The 20,262-nt window shown below is 37.6% G+C and overlaps 1 protein-coding gene and 1 non-coding gene across 4 annotated transcripts in view; one reads left to right on the top strand and one right to left on the bottom strand.

The window, feature by feature from the left end:
* Fchsd2 (FCH and double SH3 domains 2) overlaps positions 1–20,262 on the bottom strand; it is a 246,047-nt gene that overhangs the window by 153,856 nt on the left and 71,929 nt on the right. The gene's annotated exons all lie outside the window — the stretch shown is intronic.
* On the top strand, positions 13,015–13,173 carry LOC121827038 (U1 spliceosomal RNA). The gene has a single exon (XR_006069183.1). It is a non-coding gene; the product is annotated as a U1 spliceosomal RNA (small nuclear RNA).

The raw sequence follows: 20,262 nt of genomic DNA, 5'->3' as shown, positions 1-20,262 counted from the left end.
TGTGACTCGGGACATCAAGAAACTCATACACATGTGCACCACAATATATACAAATGAATGATAGGAGCAGTACTTTTTATAAAAAGCCAAATAAATGGAAAAACAATTGTCTACCAATAGTAGAAAGATTATAGTGTATATTTATCACTTGTAAAACTATAATGCAATAAAAACAAATTATAATTATATAATATAGGTTGAATCTTATGAATATAAATTAATAAATCTAAAAGAAAACATTTAATGTTGTTTTATTTATATAAAGTTTAAAAATAGGAATAAAGAAAGAAAATTCCTTAAAGATGTACACTGGTTGAAGAAAAGCAATGCTAGACTTTTTTTTACATAGACAATAGATAAGAATTTGCATGGTGATTATCTATTCAATGTACATTTTCATTCATGGCATTTTATTTATTTCTCTGACTTTTCATAATTAAAATATTTATTTCACACAACCGTACCATCACATTATTCAAGGTTAGATGGAGTTTATCAAGGTGTCTGTATACACTTTATACTGCTATGCTAAATTGGAGGAGCTCGAATTCTATTTTCCACTTTCCCATAGTGCTATATGATTGTAGGTGTTTACTAAACTTTAATTAAAGGGGAGGAGAGAAAACTCAGAAGATAACTAATATAATAGTACCAGATCACATGACCTATTCAAAAAGAATTACCTTATTACTAGAGAAGTATAGTGCTTAAATCTGAGTGTAGCAGGTTATTATTTAATATTTTAAGTTTTACTTATCTGAATCATAGATTAGAACACTCAAAGGTTCTATTGCACAGTAAGTATAAATAAATACTAGTTTTCATTTATTTATGTTTCATTTGAGACAGGGTCTTACTATGTGGTTCTGGCTGGCTTGGAGCTGATTATGTAGACCAGGCCAGCCTCTAATTTAAAAGATCTGTCTTTCTCTGTCTCTGTGGAGTGCTGGAATTAAAGACATGTACCACCATGTACAGTGATATATATATATATTAGCTTTCAAAATCAGGTAGTCATTATTCTGTCCATTGCCATCTCCAGCAACCTGCCAAGTCGTAGTCAATTTAAACTTTCTTTTTCAGGTTTTTTTCCCCCAGATGTGTAGGCCAGAGAAATGGCCTGGAACTCATTATACAGACCAGGCTGGCCTCAGACTCAACAAAGATTAACCTGCCTCTGCCTCGAAAGTGCTGGGGTTCACGACATGAGCCGCCACTAATTTAAATTTTCTATTTCATTTAACCATTCTTTCCCATCTTAGTTAAGAGATATACCAACCATTTGTGAAACTAAAGAAATTAACTAGCTGAATTACTACTAATTAGTTAAATTTTTACTGTTTCATTTAGAGCTCACCCATGTACACGATATAGATAAAATAATATTTTCAGATAAAAAAAATATTGGGCCGGGCGGTGGTGGAGCATGCCTTTAATCCCAGCACTTGGGAGGAAGAGGCAGGCGGATCTCTGTGAGTTCGAGGCCAGCCTGGTCTCCAAAGTGAGTTCCAGGAAAGGTGCAAAACTACACAGAGAAACCTTGTCTCGAAAAACAAAAAAAACAAAAAAAACAAAAAAAAACAACAAAAAAAAAATATTGGGCTGGGCAGTGGTGGCGCACGCCTTTAATCCTAGTACTCAGGAGGCAGAGGCAGGTGGATCTCTGTGAGTTCGAGGCCAGCCTGGTCTACAGAGTGAGATCCAGGACAGGCATCAAAATTACACAAAGAAACCCTGTCTCAAAAACCCAATATATATGTGTGTGTGTGTGTGTGTGTGTGTGTGTGTGTGTGTGTGTGTGTGTGTGTATGGCATCTTTTGATGTAGGCACTTAACATTATAAACTCCTCTTAGAGCTAGCTGCCTTCACTGTGTCTCACAGATTTGGATATATTGCGTTTACATTTTCATTAAATTCTGGGAATCTTTTGATTTCTTCAGTGACCCATTTAATTCAATAGTGTTCATTAGTATCCATTTCTGTAGTACTTCTACACTTTTTAACCAAACATGTCAGCTAGCGACTGCTAGCTTTACTCAAATTCTGATTCTTCTCTTTTTCAAGGTACACACACATAAGTTTCCAATCACCTCTAAAATTAGATGTGATCATGTGATGAGTTTTGGCCAATGGAATGTGAGGAGACTTGATGTGTGCTGCTTTTAGCACTCTATCAGAACTTCTTCCCTGTAATTGGTCCCCTGGTTATTCTTTGGTTAACTAGATGCAAAAAATTCAGAGGTGGGGGAGCACAAGACTTAAGCCCCATAGCTGTCTATATCACTAAATCATTACATGGAAAGCCATTAACTAAATTCTGCCTGCAAAAGACCAGAGAGAGATGGCTCCGTGGGTAAAGAAGCTTGCGGGCCTGAGTTCAACCTCCGGAACCCAAGTAAAGATGGAAGAAGAAAATCAACCCCACAAAACTGACCTCAACCTCTACCAATGCACTGTGGCACAGTGATACACACAAAAAATAATAAAACAAATTTAAAATTTTTTAAAAATCTGCCAATAAGCTGTTATTGAGCCAGAAAACTTTTTGCTAAACTCCAATGATGTGGGAGTTATTGGTTAAAGCAATTAGTCTACCTTTATGAACAAAGAACATTTACCAATAAGAGTATATCTACAATTGTTTCAAGATGTTACTATGAATATATTCAGAGTTGCCACCTCTGAAGGGATACAACTCCACAGTAATAATGGAACCATGCTTCTGTGTTAAAATAAAAGTACCCTCCCCTCCCCCGTCTTTTTTTTTTTTTTTTTTTTTAGAAAACTATGTACAGAGTGGATACTCAAACTGATAAGGCAAAACAAGTCTGGTAAAAACAAGTCTGGTTTTGGTTTCTTAAATTTCTATTTTCTTAGCTGTGACATTTCATGTGCCAATCATCATAAAACACATACTACTTTTCTGCATATACACACAAAGCAAACTTTTAAGCACAGAACTACAAAAAAAATTATTCACATAAGCCTACTCTTAGTAGACTGAGTATTTATGCTTGCCTAGCACATCTGAAGCCCTGGGTTCTATCCCAAGCACCCCATAAGCCAGGTATATGCTTGCAATCCCAGGGGTCAGGAGATGGAGATAGGAAGGTCAGAGTTTAAAAATCATTCTTAGCCGCATAACAAGTTCAAGGCTAGAATGGGCTACATGAGATTCTGTTTTCTAAAAAAAAGAAAAGAAAAAGAAAAAAGATAGAAAAGGAAAAAGTCTTCTTTGGGGCTGTGGTAGAGTGCTTGACTAATATGCAAAATGCTCTGGGTTTGAAACCTAGAACACTAAAAAGAAAAAACAAAAACAAAACAAAGTCTACTCCACTTTTACTTATCATATAGTGGCATTATGTTTTATAACAACAAATTTCAAAAAGAAATCCAGATTTAAAAAAAAAAAGGTTTCTTATCCACTGTCAAAAAGTACAATTACACTTTTCCCTGTCACTAATTTAAAACTACCTTAAGTCTCCTGACTTTGTAGAAGTCAAAGCTACTATCAATGATGATGAGAGAATTCCTGCCTGATCAAGCTATCTGATGTAGTGGGTACCTGTTCAATCTATGAATTTGAAGCATTGCCCCTAGAGATGTAACAGGTATGACCTTGAAGTACGGCCCCTGGGCCATGGCTCGGGGCTAACCTTAAGACCTGAGACTCACATACCCTGCCCTCTTCTCTCCCTCATGGGCTTTGATACTGGGACAGATGGAAGAACAATATGGGACTGTACCTTGGACTTCCAGAACGCTACAATAAATCTCCAATGCTATAATGAGTCTCTCTCCCTAATAAATTCCTTTATCCTTTAAGCAGACTCTGTGGATTTCTCATAATAATCTGGGCTGCAGCACTATTTGCTCAAGAGGGAGTTCTTAGCAATGAAGGCTGCTCAGCTGAATGGAAAAAGAGTTGTAAAGATTATCTTCAATCTGCACGGTTACAAGTGTCTTCAACTCTACCTCCTTGAGCATTACTGTTCTTCTAGGAGACCAAATGAGACTATAAAGTGTTTGTACCACATTGACTGGAACACAGCAGATACTGAAAGCATTCCACTCTTAGGTTCCAGTGTAAAATTCCATTACCACACTATCTATTATGGTGAAATGGCTCATGGGCTGGCAAGATGGTTCAGTGGATAAAGTTGCTTGCTGCAAAGCCTGACAATGGTTATATATGCACACATACATATATGTTCATATATGTATGTATGTATGTATGTATGTATGTATATGTTAGCAGTACTATATTAAAATTAGGCAGACAAGCCAGGCTTATAAACTCAAGGACTTGGGGAGGTGGGGGGCGGTCAGGCAGGAGAATCATAAAGAGCTCAAGACCTACCTGTGCTACACAGTAGTGAGTTCAAGGTCAGCCTGGACAATCTGGTAAGATCCCATCTCAAAACTTTTAAAAAGTAAGAAAAGAGCTTAGTGTCAAGGAGCTTGCCAAACAACAATCCCCCATGGACTGCCAAAAGAAAAGCAAATTAGAAATAGATACACTAATTAGATGATTTGTGAGTAAAACAGTACATATAAAATAAACTAGGCTCATATTATATATAAAATGATCACTTCATTCTTTAATCTGTTTATACAAAGCCAGAATGTCCAAAAAAAAAAAAAGCCAGAATATCTTTCTACTAGCACGTGGAGGAGACCCAATCTAGTGTTGGTGTGGACCTGGAGTTTGGATTATGTCTTTCCTCAGGACAATGAGGTTCCTCTTTGGATTCCTGAGCACTGAATGCACTCTGTGGCTGCTGCTGAAGCCCAACATGACAGAGACCTAATGGGTCATCATGAAAAAAATCTACCCTTCTGATGCCAATGGAGACTGAGAGCCCAATATGGCCAGCTTTGGCAAGCATTAATGTAAGCCTAGGAACTGTAGCCATGAGATTGGATTCTCCAGAAGAGCTGCCAGCCAAAGTCATGCTCGGATCAAGAAAAACGGGCCTTGGTGGTTCGTGTTCCTGGAGTTGTATCCATGCCAGTGGATGTCCACACAATCCAGAAGAGAATTTGACATTGCTGCTGCTGCTATTGCTGTTATAACAATGGAGCATACCGCTGCTACTGTTTCTGGGATTACCATTTTATAATTGCTTACTACAGCCAGCACAGTGGAGACCCTGGCAACAAAAGTAGCTACTACAGTTAGTTAATCTTTCATTCTATTGGGCATGATAAATTTAATTCAGTAGTTATATACATCTCGATTGGCTTTGAAAATTATAAATTTATAAACTCAAGTTCCAGTTGCTTTTGGGATACTATCTTACAAGGACTCCAACGTACAGTATGGCTTGATAAGGAAGGGAATGGCTCAGTTGCCTTTAGCCTACTGGCTATGGGTGAGATAAGACCTCTGTTGGTCTTTTCTGTATCGAACACACAGATTGCAAGCCCAGTGCCACTTTGAGATCTTTGGCAGCAATTAACCATGCAGCTCACATACAATTGAGCTGGTATGATAATGAGTATTCAGAGACAGGTAATGCCTGGGGAGCACTCACCAACCTAAGACAAAGCACCTGTGTGGCCTGGGCAGGCGTCTCCATGGCGGGTAAGGTGACCTGCTGACATCCCACGCAACCCAAGTCAGAAGCTCATTTTTTAATAAAAGGGGGACCTGCAGGGCCCTGGCCCCCGTTTTGGGTAACTGTTGCCTTGCTTGCGGACCTTGACCTTGATATCCTCCCAATGCTAATTCTCTGCCAGGTTCCACCCTCCTGAATGCCTAAGGGAAGTTCCTTGTCTGTGTATCCTGAATAATGGGCGTTAACAGCTTAGATGCAAGATTGTAAAGCATCAGTAGCGAACTTCTGCCCTCCAGGGTCCTCTCATTGTGCTGTAAGCCTGTAATTAAGACCTCCTACCCCTTTCAAGAAATGACATTCGACATTTAAAATTAAATATATATATATATATATATATATATTCGAATGAATACTTCGAATGTAATCTATGAATACCACAAATGTGATTGATATCATGAGAGTAATTTAAAAAATCAATAAGTTTGAAAAAGCCAGAATGAAGTCAAAGGATCTGTTACCACCCTCTAGTTCCTGACCGTAGATGGTGAAATATGGTTCTGCACTGGCTAATCTGAAATCACTGATGACCACAGGGTTAGGAAATCTGCTGTAAATTTCACAAGCAAGTTAAACAAGTATAGAGTGCTCAGCCCAGATTTGAGATATAATTCGAAGAAGTCCTACAAAAGTATCAGAAAAACCCACTTACTGCTTCTCCAAGCATCACAGATCATGAAGAAGCAAGATGAAAACACAGGAGGGGAAGTCCTGAAATTCTTCTAAGAGGGCTATAAACATACACAGAAATACCTCAATGGGGGTTAAAAGGTTTCCTGCCTGAATTCCTGCAAGTACTTTCAAAAGGTCTCTGAAGTGATGTTAGATGGAGAACAAGATTTGATTTTAAAAGGATAAAAATGGGAAGCATATAAGACTTACAAACCTATGATCTCAGGGCTAGGAGTCTAAGGCAAGAAGACTGCCCTTGAATTCAAGGCCAGCCTAGGACACTCAGTGAAACTGTCTCAAAAATGAACAATCCATCAAAATGAAACAAACAAAAGGGGATACAGTCAATACAGCTAGTTATCCAAACAACTACAAAAATGAGAAGATGCACAAACCCCAGTATTCAGAGACATGAAATTTAAAATTAAACATCATTTTGTCACACTTTGACCTAAGATTTAATGAGTAGCAACATTTATTCCCAATAAAGATAATATATACCAGACCCTCATAGCTTATTAGTAGTAAACTGGCAAGATAGTTTTAAATTTTTATCTATTAGAAGTTTTTAAGCCACTAGAGATATAGCTCAGGCTGAAGACCATTGGCTGCTCTTGCAGAGGCTGGATTCAGTTCCCAGCATTGTGGCTCACAATGGGGCTATAACTGCAGTTCTAGGGAGATCCAGTGCCCTCTTCCGACATCCTTGGGGACCAAGCAGGTAATTTGAACACTTACATACATGCAGACAAAACATCCATATCCATAAAATAAAAATAAATCTTTTAATACTTTTAAATTAACCTATTAATGTTCATCAAAATTTTAAACAGGTATGTTTTGCTCGTAAGGATGCCATTTTCTGATTACTAAAGTGAAAGTACAACTGTAACATGACAAATGTTTGTTGTAGTATTCTTTTAAATAATTTCAATCAATAGAATGTGGATATAAATGTTGAGTAACTTATAGCCTCATTCTGAACTTGATGTTGATTGAAGTCTTTGTGTTTGGGGGAAAATATCAATGTTAAAAATACTGTTTACTAGAAATGGATACAGAATGAATCTAACATTATCCTCTTATGGGGGAGGGTGTGGTAACTGAATCTAGGTTCTTATACATGCCAGAGAAGCACTCTACTACTGATGATCTGGTAGTGGCTTAATTTGTTATTTATAGGCCATAGGCATTTGAGAAATAATTCTTCAAAAACAAGGTGATTTGTTTTGCTGTGAATGGGCAGATGTTGCTAAATTAATACTATATAACAACTCTAAAATCCACGAGTTACAACAATCAGTACTAATTTTCTGCTCATGAGCCAGTTTGGCTATAAAACACCTCTGCTTCAAGTCCAGATCTACTTTACACATCTTTCATCCCAGGACCCACTCTGAAGAGGAATAGTTATCTGGGGCAATTCTTCTCACAGTAATAATAGTTCAAGACTACTGGGAAAAATCTGCAGTACCTCTTAAAGCTCATTTCAGATATGGCCTACTGTTACCTCCATCTCTATCAGCCCAAGTCCAAAGTCAGTCAGGCAGGGATTTTTATCTTAAGAGAAAAGCTGGGAATATTTGTAGAGCAATAATTCTATTTACAATAAATTCTGTGGGAAATTTCCAGAACAAGTTCATTGTGTTCACTATGACCCCGCAAAGGCAGTAAGGTGTTGATGAAGTAACCCGTTGCTATCAAATTCTCACATGACAAAAAGCAAACAGGAACAGTAAATACGCCAATGACAGAATCAGGATGCAAAAGCTCCTCAAAGTACTGGCACAATGTACTAAGCTTAACACAATGGAATCTCAAAGGAGAAAAAGTCCTGCTATAGGTTCAATATAAAACAGGGTGACTGAATAGCAAGATAGATGAGAGTCACAGTGCTTTCAGGTTAACCTCGGTAGCCGCTAATGTCATCAAAATGTAATACTGTTTGTATTAACAGTCATAACAGCTGAGTGCCTCTACATGAACAACACAGTAAAACTTGACAGGAAAAAAAAATAACATGAAGAGTTTGAGGCAGTCACACCCAAAAGAATATATTGCTCTGATCTGTATGTCAATGCCTGTGGAATAATGACTGGAAACAGAATATGTGAACAGTTTTAAACTAGGTTTCATAGGAGAGAGAGCTGGATTAACTACTGATTTGGGGACTGGGAAGACTAGGAACAGGGTATAGATCAGTAGAAAGAAGAAACAAACATAAAAGTCTTCAAATTCCCTAAAATGCTTTCAGAGTTGCTGAAATAGTAAACAAACTGTGTTAGAAGTTACCACACCTTTATTCAGCTGTGGCAACTTTTCTGCAAAAACAACTAGAAACTTAAGATTTTTGCCTTTACAGCCAGGCGCTGGTGGCACAAGCCTTTAATCCCAGGAGGCAGAGGCAGGTGGATCTCTGTGAGTTTGAGGCCAACCTGGTCTACAGAGTGAGTTCCAGGACAGCCAAAGCTACACAGAGAAACCCTGTCTCAAAAAAAAAAAAAAAAAATTGCCTTTACAGATCAGGTCTCTGTGGCAACTACTCACTATAAAAAAGAAATAGATAACATGTAAGTAAATAGGTGTGTCTGGCGTACAATAAAACTTTGTTCACAAAAGCAGGTGTCATGCCAGATGGCGACAGTTTGTCAAAATCTTCTCTATGTTGAAAAAAATTGAATGGATGCAAAGAGTTGGACCATATCACCTTCAGACCATTTTTTACTCCAAAGAGCCATAAAAGTAACTAAAGCAATTCAGTAATACAGAAAATAGGTGGGAAAATGATACAATAAGGTAGATGAGTTAGAGAGACCATATGCAGATATATATGAATATTTATTAACAATTCAACAGAAGGCTCTTAAACAGGTCCCTTTCAGGGGAAGACAGTGGAGTGCTTAAAAAACAAAAATAGAAATGCAAGTACTTAGTATAATGTTGCTCTCTATCCAGTAAATAAATAGACAGACACTAACTTTAATCACTGTCCTTAAGCAAGTCTTTCCAATCCATATGAGAATACAACAGAACATCTCCAAATTGCCTTAAAGCCCTTTTATATTTCTTGAGTATTACATCTTCATACACAGATATGTGGCCAAGCAATACAACAAGCTCCAAGCAAAGAAAACAATACTATGATTTAATTTCACCAAAGGTTAGAAATTTCTATTCTATATAACAAATGAATCAAAATATCGCTTCCTTTTGCTACCACATGCATACCTTATATAAGAACAAATGTTCTCAAACTGGTACTTTTTTTTTTTTTTTTTTTTTGGTTTTCCGAGACAGGGTTTCTCTGTGTAGCTTTGCGCCTTTCCTAGAGCTCACTTGGTAGCCCAGGCTGGCCTCGAACTCACAGAGATCCGCCTGGCTCTGCCTCCCGAGTGCTGGGATTAAAGGTGTGCGCCACCACCGCCCGGCTCAAACTGGTACTTTTTGTTGTTGTTTTGTTTTTGTTTTTTTTAAAGACATGGTTTCTCTGTATAGCCCTAGCTGCCTGGAACTCACTCTGTAGACCAGGCTGGCCTCAAACTCACAGAGATCCACGTGTCTCTGTCTCCCAAGTGCTGGAATTAAAGGCATGCACCACCACTGCCTAGTTCAAATTAATACTTTGTTTTATAAGAGATGAGCATGGAAATTGAGAGGCACGTAGAAGCTTTTATAGCAATCTAAATTTGATTGGTTTGTCAACAACAATCAAAATATAAATCAATCTAAAAGATGTTATCACTTATTTTCATAATTTGTCATGTTATTAACCATCTAAATTTTAATCAAATCTGTAATTTTTGTTGTAGAATATTATTTGAAGCTGTGTTACTTTTGTTTATGCTGTATTTGTTTAACTCTGTGAAGCTGTGTTACTGTGCCTATCTAAAACACCTGATGGTCTAATAAAGTGCTGAACAGCCAATAGTGAGGCAGGAGAAAGGATAGGCAGGGTTGGCAGGCAGAGAGACTATACAGAAGGAGAAATCTGGGAGAAGAGAGAAGTAGCCAGAGAAGGAGGAGGACTCCAAGGACCAGCCACCCAGGTACACAGCAAGCCAGGGAGTAAGAGTAAGATAAACAGAAGTAAGAGAACAGGAAAAGCCCAGAGGCAAAAGGTAGATGAGATAATTTAAGGGAAGTTAGCAAGAAACAAGCCAAGCTAAAACTGGGCATTTAGGCGGGCCTTCCAAAGAGAAAAAGAGTAAAAAACAAAACGAAAAAAAAAACAATTTTTCAATTAAGGAATTTTACATTTTAATCTCTATACAAAGCAAAAACCATGTCTGCTCATCCTTGGTAAGGAATGATACACGTTCTCTTACCGAGGCAGCAAGAAAGAAACGAACAGTGACAATGGAACTGCTTTGAAGACATGAAAACCAAAAGGCCATTCTATTTTACACATAAAGTATGACTGGTAGAGGACTGTTATAACTACATTGTGCTACTTGCAGAGATGCCCTGACCATGAAACAAAAGTAGCATTTATGTAGAAAATACTTAGAAGTTCAAAACAAAAAATTTAAATTAAAAACTACTAAATTACCAAACCAATAGAAGCAGATATTTGATGCTTCACATATAAATATTAGGGTTTCCATACTTCTTATACAAGAGCTCTTTGGGATACTATCTTTAAAACATACACACACTTCACTTGCTCTAGAGAAAAAATCCACCAACACTGGTTATCTGAATATGTCGAGTAAATATGCAACCAAAAAATGAATTTTCAACATTATCAGTTTAAAGCACTCTGTGTTTTTGTTGAAGAAGTGGAAACAAATGACAGTGGAAAACAGGTACCTCAAACCTCTGTAGCCAGCCATGGCCCTGACTGTAAATTAGCAACTGATTTTGCTTCCAGATGTGGTTGCTTTGTAAGTCACAGTTGCTGAGACAGGGGTGGAGGTTTTCTGCTTGTAATTCCTCAACTTCCCACCCTAAACATGTATTTTAGGCCTTTTACTATCTAAAGCAAGGCTCTGCCAGACATGGGGCCAAACAAGATGTCGGTGCTATTGCTGAACTTTTCAGTATAATTTTGGCCACTTTGAGGACCCCAAGGTTTTTGGTGTTTAGAGCTTTGGAAAATTCTGTCTTCATATCTTTTTTTTTTTTCTTTTTTTTTTTTTTTTTCGAGACAGGGTTTCTCTGCGTAGCTTTGCGCCTTTCCTGGAGCTCACTTGGTAGCCCAGGCTGGCCTCGAACTCACAGAGATCCGCCTGTCTCTGCCTCCCGAGTGCTGGGATTAAAGGCGTGCGCCACCACCGCCCGGCCTGTCTTCATATCTTAATTAAGATCTCAGGAATATCCGGCCTTAGTGGTGCATGCCTTTAATTACAGAATTCTCTGAGTTTGAGGCCAGTCTGGATCTATATAAAGTTTCTGATTAACCAGGGTTATACATAGTGAGTTTTTGTCTCAAACAAAACGATCTGAGGAACTAAAATCTGAGGAAGTAGTTCCCCTGGGTTCTCAAGACAAGGCAGAAAAACTACAAGGCTGCTCAGGCAGCCAAGTCTGACTTTTTCTCATCTTCAGTGTGAGGTCAGGTGTTTAATTACCTCTGTCTTAACTTTAATGAATAACTGGAGGAAGGAAAACAATGAGAAGTCATCCCAATGGGTTATGCTCAGCCATCCACAGCAGAACTTAGTCAACTCCCTCCCCTGCCCCCAAAGGACCAAACAGTAAATTGTTCATACTTTGAAAGCCATCTGGTCTCTGCCAAATTAACCATCTCTGCCATAGTGAAAGTAGCCATAGACATTTGGGAAACAAATAGATATCTGTGCTCCAAACTTGATTTAGTAAAATAATCATGATTTGCTACCCTTTGTATACTAGAGCTGTTTGTTTTGAAGGATTCTCTCTCACTAATTTGTAAATGGATACCTTAGAAAACCTAATAAGGTGAATTATTCAGTAAATTGTATTAAAAGATCTAACTGTGAGCTTAAAAATTTTTAAATTTATAGACAGGTTGTGTTTCAATAAACAGATGTAGGAAAGAAGAATTGGGCAAAATGTTTAATATTGTTACTGAAACTGTCTTCTTGTCTGTTCTATTACTTTTCTTGTTACTGCAACAAAACACCTAACAAAAGCAACGGAGAAAGAAAGACTCTTTGGCTCCTGGTTTCTGAGGGAAAGCAGGTGATGGAACGGTGAGGCATCTTGTCACAATGTGTCTACACTTGGCAACAGAAAAATGAACACAGATGCTCCATTTTCTTTTCTTGAGTCCTGAATCCCAGATAGGATGGTGCTGCCCACATTCAGTGTTGGTTTTCCTGCCTCAGTTAAATTTCTCTAGAAACACCCTCACATACAGATTCAGTGGTTGTCTTCTGAGTGACTGTCAATCCCATCATGTTGATAATAAGAACTAACCAGCACACCTATTAATATAGGGAGTCACAATACTGCTACAGCTGCTCTTCTACAATTATTAAAAAAAACCTGAATGAAATTAATTGCAGTTTTCTATTTAGAATCGCTTCTACACCACATTAAAGTGAAAGTGTATATAAGTTTTAATTTTTTAATATGACATAAAATGGTTCTTGATATTAATTTAATCTAGGTTAGATTGACAACAGCACTGTGTAGCTATAATGTATACTGTTACTGTATTTTATTTTAACAGCATTAGTGTAGCAATATCAGACTCAAGTATGTTTTGAGAATTGAAGAATAGATTTAAAGACATGTTAAAGACTTACTTGGCAGGGAAAATAAAGTGGTCAAAAAGGTGGTTTTCCCAGGGTAAGGTTCATCCATTGCACTCCAGGTGTGCTGACCTCTGTTATTTCCTCACATGAGAGAAATTGCATAATTTATGGTATTGGGGGACTTTGTTAGCATGCGCCACATGCATGCCTGGTGCCATGGATTCCCCAGAACTGGAGTTACAGACAGCTTGTAAGCTGCCATATGGGTGCTAGGAATTGAACCCAGGTCCTCTAGAGAAATAGCTGGTTCTCTCATTCTCCCCCCCACCCCCACCCCAGACAGGGTTTCTCTGCGTAACTTTGGAGCCTGTCCTGGAACTTACTCTGTAGCCCAGGCTGGCCTCGAACTCACAGAAATCCGCCTGCCTCTGCCTCCTAAGTGCTGGGATTAAAGGTATGCTCTACCACCTCCCGAAAAAGTGAATTCTGGGGATTGAACTCAGGTTGCTATGTTTACACAGCAAAGCTTTTACTGACTGAGCCTCTTAACTACTGAGCCATTTATCCAGCCCTGTGTTAATCTTTTATTAGTAACCACTCCTAACAGTTTATTCAACATGGGGATAAATTATCTCTCAGTTAAAAAAATAGATCAAATATTTATAATCCCCTATATATGGATATTCTTTTGATGAGAAAAATATTGAAAATGTTCTGCCAAATTTGTAAGGTAAGACTAGAAATAATCTTTAAACAGACACATAATACATAGAATCGTCCCCAACCTCTGCTCTTAGGGTCTGACTGTAGGCTGTCCTCAAGCTCCTGACCCTTCTGGTTCCTGACCTTGCAGCTGTACTATCAGTGTATACTGCTGTTCAGAACCTAACTCTAAACCACAGTTGTCGGCTATCTAATATTTCGTTTCTTATACAGTTTGAAGTTATGTTTGGCGGCAGTGAAGCTGAAAAGATTTTACAACCTCCTGTTCAAACCACACATGTACTAAAGGAATTGTCATGTTATCGTTGTGTTGTAAGTTTTTCTAAAAGCTTTATGAGATTTGTTAGTTCTATGGATTGGTCTCCAGTATCACTGATCAGTTGTCATAAACACATAAAGTGTGCTCCATTATTTTCAGCATGTGTAAGGCCCTATGTCCAGAATTAAGTATCATAAAATAAAACCCAGCAGTACACACCCGTAATCCCAGCACCTGGAAGACAGGAGAATCAGTAGTTGGAGGAACATATCATGCATATGAGGCCAGCACTGCTCTATATTGAAACCCAAACAACAATGAAATAAAACCTCACATGGTCTCTGTCTCCTGGCATCCTAAAATCTCTATTTCTTTATTTCTGATTCTAAAAGAATCAAAGTAAGTTTGATACAGACAAGGGAATGAATACTAAATCAGGAAGAAACAAAAGAATATACACAAAGAAGCTAAAGAGACAGTACACTGGTTAGGAACAACTGTTACTTTTGCAAAGGACCTACATTTGGTTCCTAGCACCCACATGGCAGCTAACAACCATCCAAAACTCCAGTTCTAGGGATCTGATGCCCTCTCCCAACCTCCATGGGCACCAAGCATGCACAAGGTGAACATACATACATGCAAGCAAAACATGCATACATACACTTAAAATGAAATAAATAAATCTAAAAAAAAATTCCCACAAAAGGTGTTCCAACTATAGAAGTATATGTGTGTGGAGCAGAAAAAAGAACTCCTGATGTGATTTTTGCCTACTGTTCATTCAGCACTTGTTTTTGTCTATTAGTCTGAGACAGGATCTCAAACTTGCAGCCCAGACTGACCTCAAACTTGTGGTACTCCTATTGCCTCAGCCTGCTGAGTGCTAAGATTACATATATAAATGACCACATCATCTTTATTCAACATTTTTTCAAATGATACCTGACATTTATATTAAGAAGTATTAATCAGCTGGGTATAGTACAATCTTAGCACTCTAAAAGCTAATGACTATAGTGCCCTATGAAACCAGCTTGGCCTACAGTGTAAATTCAATGCCAACCTGGGCTACATAGCAAAATGTCTGTCTAACAAAATCATAAATAAAATAACCACTTAGAAAAAAAAAAAAAGAAGAGTAATGAGAAGGTCAGGAAGATCTAACCTACTGAGGACATCAGATCATGTATATTGCTTCAACCCTTCCCCAATTTCAAACCTCTGAATAAAACTGCTTGACTCCCCCACCAAAGAAAGAAAGGCATCCACAATTAAACAGTACAGAAGATATTGCTGTATTGATAATTGGATTTTACTTGCTACTTATAACCTAATCTTAATATGTAAATTCATCAATGGCTATCTAAACCAATTATTTTAAAATAAAATTCTTTTGTGAAAAAGTATGTCCAGAGTACGTCATTACAGTCTTTTATAAATTACAAATGCAAAACCTAGAAAATGAAAGGATATCCTGCTATTCTGGGAATAGCCTCACACTGTTAAACACCTCTTAAATAATTTCCTATGGTTTTAAAAAAATTCTTTTACAATATACACAGTGAATAGAAATTCTTAAAAGTTGTTAACAAATACAAGCTGTGATGTTTTTAAATTTTCAACTTCAGAACAATAGTGCTAGAATATTTTGATCACTTATATCATAGAATTGATGTATCAACAAGTACTTGGGTTCTAACTCTTCATAAACTGTGGCCTGACAGAAGTGAAACATGACCTCTCCCCATGATGAATTTCTACCCTAGCTGAAGTCTTCCAAGTACTTTCAAAGCAAGCAATACTTCTGATGGCTAATGGTATGGAGGAATTTGCCAACAAAAACAAAACTTTAGAAATCATATCCTTAAATACTAAAAACTACAAGTATAAAGTGCTAACTTTAAGCCACAAAATACTCAAGAAAGTTATTGAAATGATTATGAAACATGTTTTTCACTTTATATTTTGTTTACTTATTTAGGTGATGATATGGACCCCAGTGCTTCACACAAGGTAAGCACTCTAACCACTGAGCTACATCCTTAGCCAAGTATCTTTAATCCCTTTTTTTAAAGAAATAATTTTATTCTTTTAGTATATTAATGTTTTGCCTGCATGTATGTCTGTGCACCATGTATGTGACTGGTTCCTGTGGAGGCCAGAAGAGGATGTCAGATCTGTAACTGGAGCTGTAGATAGTTGTGAGTTACTAAGTGGATGCTGGGAATTGAATCAGGGTCCTCTGAAAGAACAGTAAGTACTCTTAAACACTGAGCCATCTCTCCAGCCCCAATCACTTTTTTTTTTTTGAAAAATTATTTTATGTATTCACGCATGAATGTGTAACATGGAGCATATGTGGAAATCAGAGTTCTCTCCTTCTACCATGTGGGTCCCAGGGATCAAACAGGTTATCATGCAAGAGGTGCCTTTACTAGCTGAGCCATTTCTCCCATCCCACAGAAAAGTACCTCTAAATTAAAAAAAAAAAAAAAGTTCAACCCAGAAAAAAATAAATAAATGTAATTAATGAGAAGGCATAGTAACAGAACTAGCCCTGGTGAAAGCAGCTTAAAATTAAAATAAAGCATTCCAAGAGAAAAGTGAAAGTATGAGAACACCCAATGAATGAAATTAAAAGGGGGCCAGGCACAGTGGTGTGAGCCTTTAGTTCCAACTATTTGGGAGGCTGATAGATGAGAATTCCTTGAGTCCAGGGATCCACAGCAAGCCTGTGCAACACAGCTAGATAGGAGTGGACAAGGAGCATGTCTGAGCTATGTCCAGATCGCCAAAATTTAGTTTGAAATGTACCAAAACCAAGATGAATATTTGATACTAGAAGGATTAATAAATGGCTAAACATGGAATAAAGCAAATATACTACATGTTATGGTTTGTATGGAAGGTATCTGAGCATTAATTATAATATTCTTTCAACTTTGCTAGATAGAAATACTCAAAAGACAACAAAGTATATTCACACTTTACCTCCTATAATGTATCAGTTGAAGAATAGAATACAAAATATTTGGATACATTTTTAAAAATCTGGAATGTGCCAAATTTAATTCAGAAAAACATTCAAATGCTCTGAATTACCAATGCAGAGATACAAAGATGTCACCAACAGCAAAGATTAATAGAAAATAAAACAAAGAAAAAAACTAGTATTCTGGGGGTGAGGAGTTTTGAAAGTAAAGATCCAGTTACCTACAACTCTGGACACAGACTTAAACCCCCAATTTAAAACTTACTCTACCTAGGTGCAATGGTATACAATTGTAATTCCGGCACTCAAGGGGCCAAGGGGTGAGAATCTTGAGTTGAAGGGCAGCCTGAGATAAAAGTAAAACTTTGTCTCAAAAAAAAATAAAATAAATTTAAACCTGCTTTTAAAAAAAATTCCTGGGCGGGCGGTGGTGGCGCACATCTTTAATCCCAGTACTTGGGAGGCAGAGCCAGATGGATCTCTGTGAGTTTGAGGCCAGCCTGGTCTGTAAATTGAGTTCCAGGAAAGGCACAAAGCTACACATAGAAACCCTGTCTCGAAAAATCAAATTTCCAGTCATTCCTGCTACTGTTTTCAAGATGGTTCTAATTTCACTCCTCCACAAGTGAAGTTTTTATGTATACACACACAGGCAATGTTCTGGTTCATCTTACAGTCACCAGGCATTTATTCTGTTACAAAGTATCTATTCATGAGAAAGCACACTTAACAAGAAATATAATTCCATGTGGCATTCTTACTATTATCCTATCTTATAGACTGTAAACTGAAGCATAGGGTAGTTAAAGTCTGAAGTTGCAAAGCCAGTAACACAACTGATAACCAAACCATATTCATCAGGCTATATTCTCAACTTAGAAAACTTTTTTAAATTTAATTTAATTTTATTTATTTATTTATTTATTTGTTGGTTTGTTTATTTGGTTTTTAGAGACAGGATTTCTCTGTGTAACTTTGAAGCCTACCCTGAAACTCTGTAGACAAGACTGGCCTCAAACTCACAGAGATCAATCGTCCTGGCTCTGCCTCCTGAGTGCTGGGATTAAAGGCGTGCGCCACCACTTCCTGGCATTTTTTTATTCTCCAGAACTTCACTTTTTTGTTTGTTTTGTCTTTCAAGATAGGGTATCTCTGTGTAGTCCTAGCTGTCTCAGAACTCTGTAGACCAGGCGGACCTCAAACTCACAGAGCTCTGCCTGCCTCTGCCTGCCTCTGCCTCCCGTGTTGGGAATAAGGTGTGGGAGCCACCACTACCCAGCCAGAATTCCACTTTCAACAGTTAAAATTTCTAAAGCAGCCGGGCGGTGGTGGCGCACGCCTTTAATCCCAGCACTCGGGAGGCAGAGCCAGGCGGATCTCTGTGAGTTCGAGGCCAGCCTGGGCTACCAAGTGAGTTCCAGGAAAGGCGCAAAGCTACACAGAGAAACCCTGTCTCGAAAAACCAAAAAAAAAAAAAAAAAAATTTCTAAAGCATAAAATCTAAAAATATCTAAGATAGGCTGCAGGTAAGGAACTGACCAAACAGCCCAGAGGGCCTCAATGTACATGAATAGGTGTACCATGTTCCCATAGTAATTAACCCTGTCATAGTCACAGGGTCTTTCTGTCCTGATCATTACTAGTACAAATTGCTTCTCATGACTTGCCATGTTGCTAGCATAAAATTCTGACCAAGAAACTACATTTTGTCTCATACTACAGTCATTTAAATATGTATTTATACTACTTGATTATAAACCCTTTGAAGATAGTCAATTTCTATCTACCCTCAAATATTAGCTTAAGAAACCATGAGCTCAGGCCGGGCGGTGGTGGCGCACGCCTTTAATCCCAGCACTTGGGAGGCAGAGGCAGGCGGATCTCTGTGAGTTCGAGGCTAGCCTGGTCTCCAAAGTGAGTTCAAGGAAAGGCGCAAAGCTACACAGAAAAACCCTGTCTTGAAAAACCAAAAAAAAAAAAAAAAAAAAAAAAAAAGAAACCATGAGCTCACACTTACTTAATAACTCACTGAATTATGTTTAAGCTGGTAAAAAGAATACTTACTTGAATAAACAGCATTTTTATTAACACTTCATTATAAAACAAAGTGTCTTGAGTCAATGTTTGATTCATTTTTATTAGTTTTATGAATATTAAGAGCGTAATTCTGTTAAATTTTATTTAGTGCTTTAAAAATTGATGAAAGGTAATTTATAATATAAATAACAGAATTGGATCCTAAAAGAAATATTTTCAAGTTATTTAAATCAAAGTTTGGGCAGGCACGGTGGTTTACCAGGTAAAAGCATTCGCTGCACAAGCCTGACAACCTGAGTTTGATCAATGGAACCCAAGTGTCCTAGTTAGAGATTCTATTGCTAGGGTAAATCACAGTGACCAAAAGCAATTTATAGAGGAAAGCATTCTTTTCTGCTTATAACTCTCAGGCCACATTCTATTGCTAAGGGAAGTCAAGGCAGGAACTCAAGGCAGAAACTGAATCAGAAGCCATAGAGGGTGTTGCTTACTGGCTTGTTCCCCACAGCTTGCTCAGCCTGCTTTCTAATAAATCTGTATGTATAATTAATCTGTATGGCAACATACAGATTAATAGAAATGGGTTAAGTTATAAGAGCTAACTAACAAGAAGCCTGACCCATAAGTCATACAGTTTGTAAATAATGTAAGTCTCTATATGTTTATTTGGGACCAAGTGGCTGCGGGACACACAGGTGAGAGAGGTTCGTCTTGGGGCCAGGCAGGACTGGAGAAATTTACAGTTACAAGTCCCCTCTTCAAATTTAAAAAAAAAAAAGAAAAAAGAAAGAAAGAAAAGAGAGAGAGAGAAAGAGAAAGAGAGAGAGAAAGAACCAGAGGGAAAAAAAGAAAAACAATGAATGATGTTAGTCTTTATTAGTTACCTCATTTTCTGGGAGGGCTTAAAAGTGGTAATCATCCAGCGGCTTTGTTTGCTTAATCTACTTGAAGCTATTAATAGACAGGAATGGGTGTTTTCATCATTCCAAATCTCTAGATAAAATTCTAAAGTCCCTGAAACTTCCATGAGAAATTTCTGGTGCTTCCTGGTTTCAACTATTAAACAATCTCAGGGGAATAGAATGGTACAGTTTAGTTTAGATTCTAGTCTCTGATTAAAATAAGAAATACAAACACCAAAATTATATAGAACTTAGGATTTAGAAAAGGGAGATACTGAAGGTTTGACCAATTTTTACTTGCTCAGAATTTACAAAGTTAAATTGTGAGATAAAGAAGAAATTATATAAATATAAAGACTGTCACTATCAGAAAGT

This window comes from Peromyscus maniculatus, chromosome 1 (genome assembly GCF_049852395.1).
Source record: "Peromyscus maniculatus bairdii isolate BWxNUB_F1_BW_parent chromosome 1, HU_Pman_BW_mat_3.1, whole genome shotgun sequence".
In the NCBI taxonomy this organism is placed as follows: Eukaryota; Metazoa; Chordata; class Mammalia; order Rodentia; family Cricetidae; genus Peromyscus; species Peromyscus maniculatus.
The sequence above is the reverse complement of the archived record's forward strand: the minus strand, read 5'-3'. Positions and strand labels throughout refer to the sequence as shown.